At 35.6% G+C, this 16,955-nt stretch overlaps 1 long non-coding RNA gene across 1 annotated transcript in view; it reads left to right on the top strand.

The window, feature by feature from the left end:
* Window positions 1–16,955, top strand: part of LOC103670515 — a 76,178-nt gene that overhangs the window by 10,632 nt on the left and 48,591 nt on the right. Inside the window, exon 2 of the long non-coding RNA XR_005832542.1 lies at window positions 10,143–10,232. This is a non-coding gene — a long non-coding RNA (uncharacterized LOC103670515). The remainder of the gene's footprint in view (window positions 1–10,142; window positions 10,233–16,955) is intronic.

Raw genomic sequence — 16,955 nt, forward strand, 5'->3', positions numbered from 1 at the left:
GATACCCTTTGGAATAGTGTTGGTCCATGCGAACCATGGTTTTGATGCAGATAGTTTTGAATGCTTTGTTTTATTTTTGCAGTTTTCATTATGACATGTAACGTGTGTGTGTATGTGTGTGTGTGTGTGTGTGTGTATAGGGAAGCGTTTAAGACATATATGTACCTTTTAATAAAAATTACAAAGCAAATATCTGTATAAGCCACCATCGAAGTTATGAAACATAACATTACCTAGCCCCCAGAAGCCCCCAATATGCCCCTTCCAGCTCGCAACCCTTGTATCCTACTTCCAGATAGACTGAGAGTCATTTCCTTGTTTTTTTATATGCATATATATCCCTAGACAGAATATAATTAGGTTCATACTGCAGGGTTTTGTTTTTTTTTTTTTTATCTTGCTTCATTTCAGCTTATGTTTATACAGTGGATCCATGTTGTTGTATGTGTTGTATTACCTTGTATTGGTATACCCCAACTGATGTAGCCATTCTACCGTTAGTGAATATTTTGGTGGTTTCCAGGTAGTTTTTGTTTTTGCTATTGTGAACATTGCTGTCATGAACAATTTAGTATACATGTCATGGTGAATATGTGTAAGTTTTTGTAGGTTCTATACTTAGGAGGATATTGCTGGTTCATGGGGTATGTTCTTGACCTTTGGTAGATCATCATCTATCTATAGAAGGTGACAAACCATAGAGGACAAACTGTTGTCCAAGGAAAGTGGTTGTACCAAGAATGGTATTATTTTTAAGGTTCTTTAGCATCTCTTCAGGTATTTGCTAAGTTTCTTGAGTGAGGAAAACAAACGTTTTAGTGTTGTATTTTATTATAAAAGTTAAAATACCATGTAGAAAGGATGGAAACCAATTCTTTTGCAGGCATTAGTTTAAAAAGGTATCTCAATGTCGATGATATATATCAAAATACAATTTAAAAATACATTATGTGTCATATATGTTATATTAATATTACTATTATTGTTAATGTAATAATATTGCATTGGTTGGGTATATGATAGTTTATTTAACCAGGCAGACTAATTTAATTGATAGATAATTACATCATGCACGTCAGTTTTTATTATTACCAATGATGGATCCATAAATACATAGGAATATATATATCTTGTAAAATATTTGAGAGCTTATTCACTGGGTACATTTATAATTACAGAATTATGGTTCATGGTGTACAAGCATTTTAAATTGTGATATATACTGCAAAATTGCCCTCTAAAAAGCTGTGTCAGTTTACCTTTTAATCAATGACTATTTGTCAGCATTGTATATTGTCCGAATACTTCATGTTTGCTGTTCAAATAGTTGAAAATATAATTTGGTTTACATTTAGTTAATTATGAGTGAAGTTGAGCATGATTCCATTTGTTTTCCTTTTTCTGTCAACTGCCTGTTAATATCCTTTGCCTATTTTTCTGTTGGATAGTTGCATTTTTTCCCTTAGTATAGTAATTTGTAAAACTTATTACAAATTAAAGAAATTAACATTTTAGTCTATTATGTGTTGCAAATACTTTTCCTATTTTGTGGTTAATTTTTATACTTTATAACTTTTTTGTACGTAGGTTTTAATTTTACTTATGATTTTCATGTTGTAGGTAACTTGCAAATTGCTTAGAAGCCTATTTCATATGTTGTCATTTGCTTTGTAAATTTATAATGACAGCTAAATGTAACTCACAAATAGCTCAGCCTTTTTTTTCTTTTTTGCAAAGATGTATGTCTGAACATCCTTCTAGGAACCACTATAGATCGTGAATACGATGAAGCTAATCAGTTTTGGTCGTCAAACAAAAATGTGGTTAACATTTAAATGACTATTATTTCCTTCTTCCTTCAGTGGCCCTAAAAGTCAATGGGTAGGAAAGTATTATTAGTAAAGGACAGTATCTTGTCAGACATGAAATATGTACCATAAAAAGTTAGAGAGTATCTTCTCTCCAACCTTCCTTCAATTTCATGTGCTCACTTCATCTGAAACACCGTATCAAATACTGTCAGAAGTTCCAGCATCTCTTATAACAAATTATTCATGGATAAACTTTGGCTTGTAATAAATGAAATGAAATTGATTTCTATGGACTTTATATTTGCCTTAGAAAACCTATAATAGATATTTTAATAGAGTATTTAAAAGATAATAGGTATATGAAGATCCTCAAAACTCTTAAGGACATCCAAATGAGTTATTATTTGCATATATAGAAATAATCTATGTGAACCTAGCTCAGACTCAGTTCTAAGCTAAAAGGATTTCTGGTTCAATCCAAATTAAACTAAGAGATTGAACAAGTTCAAATAAACAGTAACACTTATTAAGTAGTGGGGAGCAACCAGCCATGCAAGACATTGTTAGCTTATGTTCTTGTTTCACATATATTTTAAAGCTTTTTATGAATTACTTTGTAAAATTAGCTAGTATGACATCAAATCTTATCTTTGGCTTTTGTTCAGTAGGCTAGGAACTCAAAGCCACCAGAGAGGTCCTAGCTGGAACCATGAGATTCCATATTGCCTTAAACTAATCTTGCTTTCTTCAGAGTTCTGCAGCTCAGGCCTATATAATAGAAGCATCAGGCCAATTTAGACTGGACGTCATACTTTTGGTTTTAGTAGTTAAGAACGTCTCGTATTGGACTGAGGGAATTGTAACTATCCCAGGTCCGTCATTTAAACATGACCAAGATTTTCTAAAAGATTCTGAATATCACAAAGCTTATTGTTTTCAATAAATGCATCTTGTTAAATATTTAACTAAATGCTATTTAGTTTATAGCCTTGTAAAACTTTATCAAGAGTTTTTCTTTTAAACTGCATCTTAATTTTTACTTAAACACTTTGCATTTATAGTGCTGTGAAAAAACTACTTATTTGGCTCCAATTCTAGAAATTAAATAAAACTATAATACCAGTTAGATCATATATTAAAAATGTTCCAAACATGTTTAAGTATCTTTGTTTAAAATGTGTATTTCTCATTAAATTCTGGGATAACTTTAAAAAAACATTTGGACTGTAATATTAAAAGTTGAACACTAAATTGTGCCTCCACTAAAGAAAACGTTAAGAGTCAGTTAAGAAGTTAGTTAGAAGGTAAATTAAATTTATCAGTTACTGGACCCTATCAGAAATAAACCTTCTCAATATTAGAAATTTCAAAGTAGCTGAAAATAGTTTTTTAAATGTTAGGATTTTAAACTGCCTTTAGAAATCTCTCTCTATATATTATTTCCTCTGCTTTTTAAGAGAATACTGAAAATAATACTTTTCTGGCTCAGGTCAATTTTCGGAATGATAAAGCTATCATAACATGCTGAAGGTGGTGTCTATAGATACCAAGTTTAGATTTATTGAGAGACAATTCTCCATGGATCCTTCGTGTTTCTACATATCCTGCAAACAGAGACATTGCCTTTGTGGCAGACTTTTTTTTTTTTTTTTTTTTAATGTTTGCATAGCAACCAGCCTTTGAAGATTGAGATAATGTCTCCCTGGGAGCAGAGAGCAGGTATGCTCACTGCCCATTATAGAAGGTTCAGGTTCCTTAAGCTCGGGTTCCCTAAATTCCTCTCTTGTAACATAACCACTGTATGTTCAAGTTTTATGTGGCTCTCTTCATGTTGCCTTGTGGGAATTGGGGCTTAGAGAACTGATGCAAATGCTGATTATCTCTGACTGCTATTCATGTGAAATATGTCTTTTCTTTCTGACCCTAGGATCTCATGTCTTTTGCCACCATTCACGAAACTATAGCAGGCTAAACTGTTAGCTTGCAAATAGGGTAAAATTCTCAGGATCTTCACAAGTCTTGACAAGATGATATAGAATAGGGATCAGTAAACTTTTTCTGTAAAGAGGTAATATATGATATCTGTTACATATGCTTCTTTGATTTGTGTGTGTGTGTGCACAAGATCCTAAGAAATATAAAAACCATTCATAGTTTGCAGGCCATACCAAAACAGTCTTTGCCCTCGATCTCACCAAGGGGCCATATATTGCTGATGTAGGGCCCTGATGGGCCTCTGATGTTGAACATGGGATTAAATGGCTCTTCTGCTTTCCTAGCAAGCTCCTCAGAACCTTTCTCAAAATTATTATGGGTTACTTTTCACACATTTTTTTAAATGACTGATGATAAATTGAAGCTTGTGCTACTGCATATCTGCTGGGAAATAAAATATGCAAAATTAATTAGATAATAAAAAGAAAAAGCCGTGTTTTCCTAAGTGCTTTTTCTGGAACATTTTCATCCTCACTCTCACTCTTGGCAATCAGTTGATTTGAGAGCCTAGTAGCTCTGATTTATTTGATATTAACAGTCATTGACATGCATCTTGTCCCTTCTATGACACAGTGCTCATAGTAAAAATTTACATTGAGTTTTTGGGAGGGTTTATTCTTAAAATGTATAATCTATTCCTCTGAAAGCAGTCATACTTTTACCCATGAGGTTCTTACGTTTTGTGTGAACAGAATTTCTCTAAGCATATGAAACATTGGGTCTAAATCGGTCATCTAGTATTGATATGTAAGACAATTTTAATCAACCTTCCTTCTAGGACAACTTAAAAAGCTATTTAAGAATTAAAAAAGCATGTGGGCATCTCACAGTTAACAATAATGAATTACCAGGCTAGGACCTGGGGGAGGGATGAGAACTAGGGAAATGGCTAGGTAGTGGGGTGCTTTTACCCTATGGACAGAAATGAAGTGGCTGGCCCATGGTTTTGCAGCCTAGAATAAGCACTTAAAGGCATAGAGATGAGAATCCAGGGCCCACCAAGCAGGGACAGTGGTGAACTACTTGTTCATCATCAGCCTAGAAACCAAGCATTACAGCTTAGAAAGAAAGGAGAACTAGAAGGGAGATAAGCATTTTGAGGGACTACCACCAGCCTTAAAAATCATCTGTCTGTGGTCATTTGGAGGTGATCCTGGATTGCCAGTATTCCCAGGAATTTGGAGTAATTAATTGTAAATCTCTTGAGGAGGATAACAGCATCCTAGGCCTTAAGTTATTTTTACCAATTTTACCAATTTTGCGTGAGGGAGCAGGCAACAGGATAAAAAAAAAGTATTATAAAAAAGCAATAGAAACAGTAGAAGAGCTACATAGGGACTTGTACATATTGGAGTTAACATGCTTTATTTATCCAATTATACTTACTATTTTTCATGAGGTTGAAATATTAAAAATTTATAGGAGTGCCTGGGTCAATTAGTTAATATAGAGAGCAAAATAAAAAATCCAAATGAAGGCTGAAAGGAAATACAAGATAAATAGAAAGCACTACATAAAGCACAAATATGTCATTAATTGCATTAAATGTAGAAGAGCTAAATTAAAAGAAACTCAATGTTGTACTATTTACAAACATGATATTTAAAATGTGAGGATGCAAAAAGAATAAAAAGATAGAAAAAATTCAAACACCAAAGGGATGCTAAGGTAGTGGTAAAAATATTAGAGAAAGGACAGTTTAAGGTAAAAGGCATTATTAGAAGTAAAATGTATGCTTCACAATTTAAGCATTTTAATCCACCATGAAGATATAAAATATTTATGTATAAGTATGTAGCATCAAAATATATGAAGCATAAATTGATGTAACTAAACTAAAATTCAAAATCAGAAAATTTTAGCACACCTCTCTCAGTAACAGAACAGATTTAAAAATTGTGTGTGTATATGGGATCGCCAAGAGTGTAGAAGATGTGAACAAGATTAGCCAACTTGGAATGACAATAGATTACTATACTGGCAGGAAAATTCTAGTCGAGCTTCTACCAAACATTTAAGGATGTGATATGTCAATCTTACACAAGATCTTTCAGAGAAGACAAAAAGAGGAAACACCAACGTGTTTTCTGAGACCAGAGTAATCTTGATACTCACACCTTACAAGCAGATAATGAGAAAGGAAATTAAAGACCTACTTCACACATAGATAATATATCAATATTAATGCAAAAGATTATGCATGATGACCAAACTGGGTTTATTTCATGAATTAAACATTGAGTTAATATTAGAAATGCAATCAGTATAAATAACCAAATTAATAGAATAAAGGAGAATAATTAATTATATCATAAGCTCAATAAATACAGAAAAGGTGTTTGATAAAATTCAACATCTCTTTGTGAATAAAACACTTTGTAAACTAGAAGTAAAAGGAACTCCTTTCATATGATAAAACGTTAGTGAAAAGCCTATGTTAAACATTATATTTAAAATATTGAAAGCTTCCCTTTTTAGATAGGAAACAAAATAAAAATATCACATATTTTTACTATGTTGAGTGTCAAATACTTTTATGTCAAATACTTTTATGTTGAATACTCTTATTCAACATTATATTGGAATTCTAGCCAGTAAAACAAATAAATAAAATGAATGAATGAATGAATGAATGAATAAGTGCTTGAAAAGAAGAACTAAAACTATCATTGTTCATAGTCAATATGCATGTGATTGTAGAAAATCCATGAGGATCTACAGATAAAGTATAAGAAATATGGGTGCGTTTAGCAACTTTGCTAGATATACACTCAATATACTGCATTTTTATATACTGGCAAAAAATCAGAAAAAATAATTTTTAAAAATGTTAATATTTAAGGGGTGCCTGAGTGGTTCAGTTGTTTAAGTGTCGGTCTCTTGGTTTCAGCTCAGGTCATGATCTCGGGGTCAGGAAATCGAGCATTGGGTTGTACACTCAGCAAGGAGTCCGCTTGAGGTTCTCTATCCTCCCCATCGTCCCCTCCATCCAGCTCCCTGCCACTCTCACGCTTGCTTGCTCGCTAATTCTCAGGTAAATAAATAAAATCAAAATAAAATAAAATAGTTACTATTTAAAATATCATTAAAAAGAACCATGGATTAGATCTAACTAAAGATGTGCAAGCCCACCACGCAGGAAACAATCACGTTTTATTAGAGCCATTAAAGCAGTCCTGCAGAAGGGTATATTATGCCCATAGACTGGAAGACTACAATGTTATAAAAAAGTTATTTCTTCCTGAATTGATCTATTGGTTCAGTATAATTCCAATAAGAATCCTAATCAGCTCTGTTTTAGGGGAGACTTAACTGGGGAGCAGTACAAGTGACAAGCTGACTCTAAAATACATACGGAAATGCAAAAGGTTAAGAATAGCCAAAACACACATGAAGAACAAGGTGGAGGGACTTGTGTAGTTGATATTTTGACTTATGAGAAAGTTATCGTAATTAAGGCTACTATGTGTTAGCACAACATAAACCTATGAAATAGAATAGAGATACCAGACACCCACACACACGTGCGCTTCATTTACAAAAAAACATGCCACTGCAGTATTGTGGAGGAAGATGGGTCTTCTCATATGGTACTGCACAAGTGAATTTTCAAATAGAAAAGAAAATAAATGATTCTTTCCTTACATTTTACACAAAAATCAACTCAGTGGGATATTACGTCTAAATGTATGAGCCATAACAATTCTTCCAGAAAATAATAAAGGAGAATATTTTTATGAACTTATGATAGGGACTGATTTCTTAAACATCACACACACACACACACACACACACACACACACACACACACTCATACACACACAGCCCTAATTGTAAAGGCAAAGTTTGGTAAGACTACATTATAATTAAGAGCTTCTGTTCAAAATAGACCATTAAGAGAGTGAAAAGTCAAGACAAACTGGGAGAATGTATTTGCAACATAACAGGTTTTATTCAGATATACAGAGCATCTCCATACAAATCAATATGAAAATGCTGTAACAACACAGTAGAAAAGTGGGTAAAAGACTTGAACAAAGAGGTATCCAAATGGTCAGTAAACTACCAGTACTTAATTTCTTTAGTAATGATGTTAATTTCGATTAAAACCAAAATGAAATTCCTGAAAACCTAACTAGATAGGCACACTTAAGAAGGCAGCTAATGTCGAGTCTTGATGAAGATGTAGAGCAAAAGAAACTCTTTTTCCATTGCTGGAAGGAATATAGACTGTTATGCCCACTTGGAAACCAGGTTGACAGTATTTCCTAAAGTTGACCAGAATTATATTCTATCACCTATGATTCTCCTGCTAGGTACGTACCCAACAGAAATGCTTGCTCGTGAGTATGAAGAGATATGCGCAAGCATGTCCACAGCAGCATTATTCACAGTAGCCAAAAACTGGAAATAATTCACATGTTTATCCACAGTAGAATGAGTAATAACCTGTCACATATTCATACAATAAGATATTACACAGCAATGAAAATTAATGAGCTACAACTACCTGCAAGAACATTGATGGATCTCACAAATGTAGAGAGAAGCCAAACACAATACATGCATGCTATGTGATTCCCAACATATAAAACACGAAAACAGGCAAAATTTTATATTTTAGGCATCCATGCTTAAGTGGTAAGCCTATATGGAAATGTGAGGAACTGATTATCACTAAAGTCAGAACACTGGTTACCTTCAATGGGTGCATAGGGATTAACGATTGGAAAACAGTACAAGTGAGCATCTGGGTTGCTAATAAAATTCTATTTCTTGAGTTGGGTGGTGGTTACACATAGTGTTTTGTGTACTTTTCTGTATACGTTATATTTCACTGAAAAGAAAAAAAAAAGAGAGATTTTTAAAGCCATGGTTGGAAGAATAGGAGTTGGGAAGCGGTGAGCTATTCTAGGACTTCAAAAATTGGTTCTGATGTTACAAAAATGTTAAATGATTTTTATATTTTTTCTGGACACTTTTGATTGCAAGCAAAAGAAGCCTGACTCAAAATGGAATGAAATACTTAAGCTAATACTATAGAACTTCTAGTGGAAACTCTAGTGATTGATCCAGGCACTCAGTATCAGTCATCTGTCACCAGCCAAGACACATAATAAATAAATATTTATTAAATGGAAATCAGGGCTCTTTCTCCAACTCTAGATTCTGTTTGTCTTTGTATGTTAACATGGTTTTTCTTCTATTGGTGAGAAATCCCTCTGTGTGGTAATAAAATTGCCGTAAGCCATTCCTGACATTGTCCTTACAGCCCGCAGTCACAAAAGAGGACTTCCTTCTGAAAGAATTCAGAATATGGCACCCTAAAATATGCCAATCTGGCATATGGGTGATTTTGAGATGAAGGCAGTTGAGAAAAAGACAGGAAAACTCTCTGCACACACCCCCTCCCTCCAACTAGGAAGGACAGAACAATTCTTAATCACTGGAGATAATTATAGACTGTTACCTGCCCAGAGATGGCACCAGAAGAATCTGTATAACAAACCTTACTGACTAGCCTTTGCCTTCTTAGTTTTCCCCATGTGTTTGCCTTCCCACAGTTTGCTGCCTTTGGAAGCCTAAGACCCTTTTCCTTTGTCTTGTCACTTCTCCATCACAGATTTCTTTCTCTTTTGTTAACATGCTATAGAAGCCCAGTTTCCAACCACTCCTTTGAGTTAGTCATCACTGACTTCTCCCATGTGTATGTGCAATGCACACATTAATAAACTTCCGGGGTGTTTTTTCCTTATAATCTGTCTCTTGTCAGTCTAATTTGAAGGCCCCCTGCTATTGAACCTAAGACAGTACACTTCTATCGACTGACAGAAACTTCTCAGGGAGGTCTCCTCTGCCCTGGATTACTCTGAACTGGGTCATGTGCACACCATAAGGACTGGCTCTGGGTGGATAGGGGTAGATTCAACCTTCCAGGACCCAGAGGGATAGATGTTGGCAAACAAACTGAACGACTGCATCATGAAATCCTTTTCATATTAACCATTTTGGTCTATAGCAGTGCTTTCAACTCACACTGCCTGCTGGCATCACCTGGGGAGCTTTTAAAAAATTTTGAGGCAGAGACTCTAGACCAATTAAATCTGAATTTTTTCGATGTGTGTGTGGTGGAGAAGAAGGCATTGACACACTTTTCTAAGCTCTCCAGATGATTTTAATGTGGTATTTCATGTTATGAACCTTGGGATTATTGTGTAAATCATTGAGGTAATATTCAAGGCAGAAAAATAGAAAACAAATTATAGATATTAATCTGTTGTCTCAGGTGAGTGCTACAGTTACTTAATATAAAAATTACTTTTTTTTAATTCATAGGTCATGATAACCTGTGATTCCAATTAAAGATTTTTAAAAAAGAGAAGAGTTCAGCCCTTCAAGTACTGGTTTGCACTCCTTAAGCCAGAGGTAAATATAACACTTTTACAAGCTCTTGATCAACAAGATAATCAAAGTTAGGTTAGCTCTATTTGCACATGAAAAAGTAAAGTGGTTCACATCTTGCTTTCGGCCTACAAGAAATGGATTCATTAGCATATCCTAGAAGAGCTATTGGTACACACTATTTCATCAGCAATGTAGGTGGTAGATTGTTCTCTGAAAGGAATTATTTGAAAAATACATAAAGTTTTCATACTATCCTGTTTGCTCATTGGTTATAACTGCATTTTAAATGCTGTTTTTTCCCAAAAGCCAAAGCTACTCTTCTGGAAATACAAAGGGTCAGACTGTAATAATTCATCCAAGGCTATTATATTATAATCTTATAAATTCAATTTGAAAAAGGGCAGCAACCATTTCTGTGTTCTAATATCATGCTGATAGATAGATCCTAATATTGTACTAACAGATGCTAGTATTGTGCTAATCCAACATGTCTAGGCTTACCCTGTGTGAGTGGTAGTGACTGTTCTCTCTTCTAATGTTAGAATCACTATGCTTGAATCACTATGCTTTTGTAAGTAGCAGCATGGCACAATGAAAAGTAACTTTTAGGATCAGATATACCTGGAATTAAATTCTGTCTGCTTTTTATCAACAATGTGGCCTTGGGCAGGTTAACTTCTTAGTGTCTCAGTTCCCTCTACTGTAAAATAAGAATAGGACCCATCATAGGCATTAGGAATGACAATTACCATCCTTCTACCCTTTTGCTTCAGAATTTTAAAAAAATTATACAAGTAAAAAATGAGTAAATGTATTCTTCTTATACAAAAAAATAAAACATTACAGATAAGGAATTTAGACCCAGAGACCACGAATATCAGTCTGGTGCATATTGAGAGACTGAATAAACAACCAACAAGGGCCAGATTATATATGTATCAATAGAACTCTGATTCACGACCTCGGCAGCAAGCAGGCTCATAAGCCAAGCCACAAGCTCTGCAGCAACTGGTCCAAAAATCTCAGAGCTTGATCAATGACTGTCAGCCTGCAATGCAGGAGCAACCAGAGAAAGCCAAATATGTTCCCCAAACCAATCACATACGCCCCCCGACTTGTAGTTAGCCTGTCTCTAGCTTCCCATGCCGATGATTTCCAATCACAGCGTATCTGAAGCTTGCTTTTTTTTTTCTTCTTCCCACTGTAACACTTCTTCCCACCACTCTTCACCACTGCCTGCTGTTGAGTCTCTGCCAAACACCAGTGATGGTGGCTGACTCCCTTGCTACAGCGAGCTCTCACCAAATAGCCTCTGATTGTTCTCCTCTGGTGGTCTTTCTTTACTTCCACAATATCCTTCCAGTCCTTTTACTGTGAATTTGCAAATGGACATTTCTATTTATCATTAGGAAATATATTCCACTTTATGGATTTTTAAAAACAACATTATCATTTGGTTCTGTAACTTGACTTAAAAAAAAAAATCCCGGAAGTCTATCCCTATAATAGTTTATCCTTATTGTTTTCGGTGGAAGGTGGTAGTAATATTTATCCTGCCTTCTTGTAACACAGTTAGATCTCTGGTGCTAACTGCTCTAGTGTTTTGTATGTGGTTTGCTTTCCTGTGCCCATCACAGGGGACTTTCTTTCCATCTTTGCACGGCCATCCCACCTCCCACTCCTCCCCAGGGGATTCCTCCTTTAACTCTCAGCTCGGAGCTGCAGTTGATTCCCCATGACCCTGACTGGTTGCCTTCCCTCATGGTTGCTAGTAACAGCCATTCTGGGGCCATTTCTTCCGCATTGCAAGGTTAGGATATGCCTATGGGTAAAAAGACATTGGTCTCTGGCGGGTCTAGGTCCTGTGTATTGTCTGCTCAACTTCCTCATTACCCATGTGTGACAAACGCAAGTCTTAGTCACGCTAGATTCTTTCACCCCGAGTCGGTTGTCAAATTGTATGTAAGGAATTTCTTCCAATGGTTAAACATAGCCAACCTTAGAAACCAGTTTGTGAAGAAAGTAAAATTAAATGCTTCATTTATCCTTGCTTTCACCAAATAATTTGGATAAAACTTGTAGTCACTCAAATAATATCCTTCCCAGTGAATACCAAAACATTCAGAATTAAGACATTGATAGTGGGGTCTTGGAAGAATTGCTTTTAAGGTTTGACAGTTCACATGGGCTAGTAGGGCCTTTAGATCCAATATAAACAACTTAATGCATTTAACCGGTATATGTGCCGTGGGACCATATAGCTTTGTATTTGTTTCTTGACTCCTGGAGTTCAGTGACCTTGGGCAAGTTTCCTAATTTCTCTGAGTCTGTTTTTGCATGTCTATGATGAAGATGAGATTTACTTGCACCTTACGTTCCTGGGAGGAAAAACTTTTCCTCCACCTTCTTATGTTCATTAACTGGGGACTTGTGAATTAAGCTGAAACAAGACAGATTAGCAAGAGAAAAGTCAACTTTTATTCCCCTACGAAGTGGGAGCAAAGAGAAAATGTGACTCTCCAAACAACTAAAGACAGGGGTTTAAATACCTAACTTATTAAGGGGAAAGGAGAAGGGAGAAGAGACTCTTGTGGAAAGAACAGATGGGTTTCTAGAGGAGCAAATGGGAGATAACAAAGTCGGTGCTAAAATTTGTTTATGCAGGTGCATGTGGTCTTCTCAGCCCTCTTTCCAGCCAGTAAACCTCCCCTGAGAAGGGATTGATGGCAACCTCACTCCCAGAAGTCTCTGCCTTAAGCTAGATAAGAGAAGCTCCAAAAAGCCTTCTTCCTGTATCTGTTAAATCTCAAATGTCTTTGGTTTAAAATAATCGTCATACCAGCTCTGTGGGTCTGAGTGGATCCCCACAGATTGCTGTAAGAATAGTCAAGGTAAATTCGGTGAGGCTTTTAGCACAGCAATCCAAACAAAATTTGCAACTCATTATTGATATTTGAAAATTAGACTTTATGTCTTGCCACTGGTAGCACATGGGAAATTTGGGTGATTTTTAGTACAAATGTTGACCCTTTGCATAGCTCTCAGCTGGCTTGCTGAATTGCTGGGTCAGCATTCCTTGTATGCGGTTGCTGATTCATCACTTTTTGCTCATATTCAACCTAACTTTTCCAAATCAATTTCTTACTGATTGTTAAACTTGCCTTAGAATTCGTTGCAATTGTCCTAAATAATTCGGGTGGCTCAAGAAAACAAACATCTTTTATGATTCTGTTTTCCCTAACTTCTTCCTGGCTTCCCATGGATGTTCTGGGATGCCACTCAAGGTGTTTTTGTTTTGTTTTGTTTTTGTTTGTGTGTAGGGTTTTTTGTTTTTGTTTGTTTTGTTTTAATATCCTCTTCATCTCATTTGGCTTCTTGTTCCTTGGAGGAGAAAAAGAAAAGTGGTATCTTTGTTTTTGTAATCCTCTCATGTGATCAGTCGTTTATAAATGCTTAGCATTTATAGGGCCACTATGGGTTAGTGGAAAAAATGCATCTTACCAATAGATATCTTTTTTGCCATTTGATAATATCATGGACTTTTACACAAGTTCCATGAAGCTGGAGTGAACAAAATCCTAATCTATTTAAGATAGGTCAGAAGATTTGCCTCTGAGGGTATATTGCTTATAGGAGATAAGTAACTTCTCTTCAAATTGGCTTAAAACGTATAATTTGCCAGTGTTACTTTCCGTTGCCTAAATTCCCCAGATAAATATTTGGTTTACTTTGCTTGGGAAAGTATTACTCATAATAAAAATATCTTAGCTGTTCTGTATACAAATGCAGTGGAGTGTAAGCACATATATTAACTCACTATGTTAAATCGGTAATTGCTGTTTTATTGGTCAATAAATGTTTTATTTATTGTGATATTAAACAATCGGTATAAATATATTAATAGAATTATTTACTAATTTCTAAAGATATAGGCTGTATCTTGCTTATGAAAATGCATTTATGACCAACACTTGAGTTGGTCATTGACATGGAACATTGTCCCTTTTTGTATTCAGCATTGCCAAGAGGAAACATTTAATGCCATCCCTGAAAGCTAGTAAGTTTATATTTGTTGGGCCATCAGGAGAAGTGAATTCTAGAGCTAAGAACTCTTCACTGATTCTACAGTCAGTTGGAGTAGAATGAGGTCAATATCCATTTAGTTGAGCACGTAGCCTGGCAAAATGCGTAAGAAAGAACTAGTTTGGCAGCTATAGGAAATATGATTATTAACAAATAATCTCAATATATTCAATTAAACAAACCACTATGTTATTTTAAAACCAGTTATTTTCATTCAGTTAAGTCTTTTCATACTTGAGAGTAGAATGGGAACTATGAAATGTCAGAATGGATATCAGCTTTCGACTTGGGCTTTGTGGATGTGGAATGTGTGTCTGGCATCTGTTATAATACATGGGGTTCTGGAAGACCTCTTTCTTAGGTTTTCTTTATCCCCCAAGGAAGAAGTTGAACCCTAAAATGTCACTTAAAATATTGCCAACCCAAATCAGAACATAATTTATAATAAAATGACAATAGCTCGGGTCTACAACCATAGTTTCTTGGGTAATTCAGGATAGGAACCACTCATTTTTCTAAATTGCCAAGATAATGGAGGGGTTATGGAGTCAATTAGCCTGAATTATTCCAGTGGTTAACTGTGCAATTCAAATAACTCGATAACTCTAACTCTATACTTCATCATTGTGAGGCTTATTGTAAAAAGTGGCATTTGTTCAGTTTTCAGATATGTTATTTAAAACAGAGGTGCCTTTTATTGAAAACTACCACTAATTAGTGATTGAGGCAAAATAGCATGTATTTTCTTCTGCCTGATGGGATCTTAAAGATCCTGATGATTATTTTTAATTATACCATTGTCTATGTATCCCGTAGCATCTTATTTTCTCCAGCTAACAAATGAATAGTCTGAAAATTAGTCCTCTTACCTGAACAGCTGGCCCTCTCAGGACTCACAGGGAGAAAGCTGAATGTTTACAAGACAGACAAATGAGGAAGGGGATTGACTTCTATTTTATTTTATTTTATTTATTTGAGAGAGAGAGAAAAAGAGCAAGAGAGAGAACACCCATGGGTACAGCAGGGGGGAGGGGCAGAAAAAGAGAGAGAAGCAGACTCCTCACTGAGCAGGGAGGCCAGTGTGGAACTTGATCCCAGGACCCTGTGATTATGACCTTAGCCGAAGGCAGATGCTTAACCGATTGAGCCACCCAGGCACCCCGGAGCCTGACTTGTAAAAGACTGATGATCCATCATTTTAGTATAGAGGGTTCCATATAAAAGCTGCTCAACATGGATTCTAGAAAAAGCAGCTACTTGGCTTTGGAAGAGAGACCAGAAGTAACACCTGGATGGCCTGTCTCCATATGATTGTCATCCCTACTGACCTGCCATTCTAGGGCAGAGGTGATGCCAAGCCCCAGTAAGGGAGTTGGGTACTGCTAAGCTGGATTTTTACTTCTTATGGGGTGCTAGAGCAGAATGAGAACCAAGACTAAGGCAGAAGTTCAGCTAAACAAATTAGTGCCAGGGACACAGGACCATGGTTGAATTCTGTCATCAGAGACATCAAGTAGCCACACAGAATTCCTGATTCTTCAGCTCCCCCAAATCTGCTTCTCTACCTCCCCCATTTTAATAACTGGTACCACTATCCACCGGCCCTTAGGCCTCTATTACTTCTGTATTTCTCAACTCAAAAGTTCTGTTCTTTTCTTTCAGGATAAAACTTGATTACATTTTAAAACTGTAGCTAAAATCAACATAAAAACTTATTTCATTTCCTTAAGGGCAAAAAGAACTTATACAGACATGGGACCCACTTCCACACTTTTCAGAAGATTGGAAATATTTGTTTTATGTCCTGAAGGTGAAAAGATGGGGAAGAGGAAAGGTACTCTTCCCCATGAACTGACTAGCATGTCCTTTTTTTTTTTTTTTTAAGATTTTATATTTAAGTTATCTCTTTACCCAATGTGGGGCTTAAACTTACAACCCCGAGATTGCGTTACCTGTTCTACCAAGTGAGCTAGCCAGGCAACGCTAGCGTGTCCCTTTTAATACTACATTTTAAAGGGAAAATATTCTATATTAAAACAGTCTAATTGTTCACATCCAGCTGGCAAATAACTGCTAGAAATCATTTTTCTGAAGGAAAGTACCATGTAATTCCCAAACAAAGGAAAAATAATGGGCTTTGTTCTCACTTCTTTTTCCCCCTTGTTTTTCAATTAATTGAACCTTCTAGGAGAAATATTAAATGATAATTTTACAGTTTAGTCACTTTTTATCATATGTGAAAAATGAGTCACTGATAAGATAAATAAATCTTCACCTTACTCTGGTTGAGCTAAGATGAAAAAGTGTTAAGAATCTTACACCAAAAAAAAAAAAAAAAAGGAATTTGACACCATCACCATATGTGCTCCAAATGATACCACATTCCTGATTTTCAAAACCACATAAGTATAGATTTTTGTTCCCTGTACCACCAAGATCCATTCCTAATTAAACACCAAAGCTTATCATCTTGTGATGACCATAGAGAAACTTTATTTAAGGTTGGTGAATATCACTTTATTATCAGAAAGAGTTAATGTGACTGAACATTATAGATGTCTGTTTAACAGCAGGCGTTGTGAGGAATAGAGCTTATTAATATATTTTGTTTCGGTATGGATTTTGATGAGACTCAGGAACTGTCCCCCTGAACATTTTTGC

This window comes from Ursus maritimus, unplaced genomic scaffold (genome assembly GCF_017311325.1).
Source record: "Ursus maritimus isolate PB19 unplaced genomic scaffold, ASM1731132v1 scaffold_5, whole genome shotgun sequence".
Taxonomy (NCBI): Eukaryota; Metazoa; Chordata; class Mammalia; order Carnivora; family Ursidae; genus Ursus; species Ursus maritimus.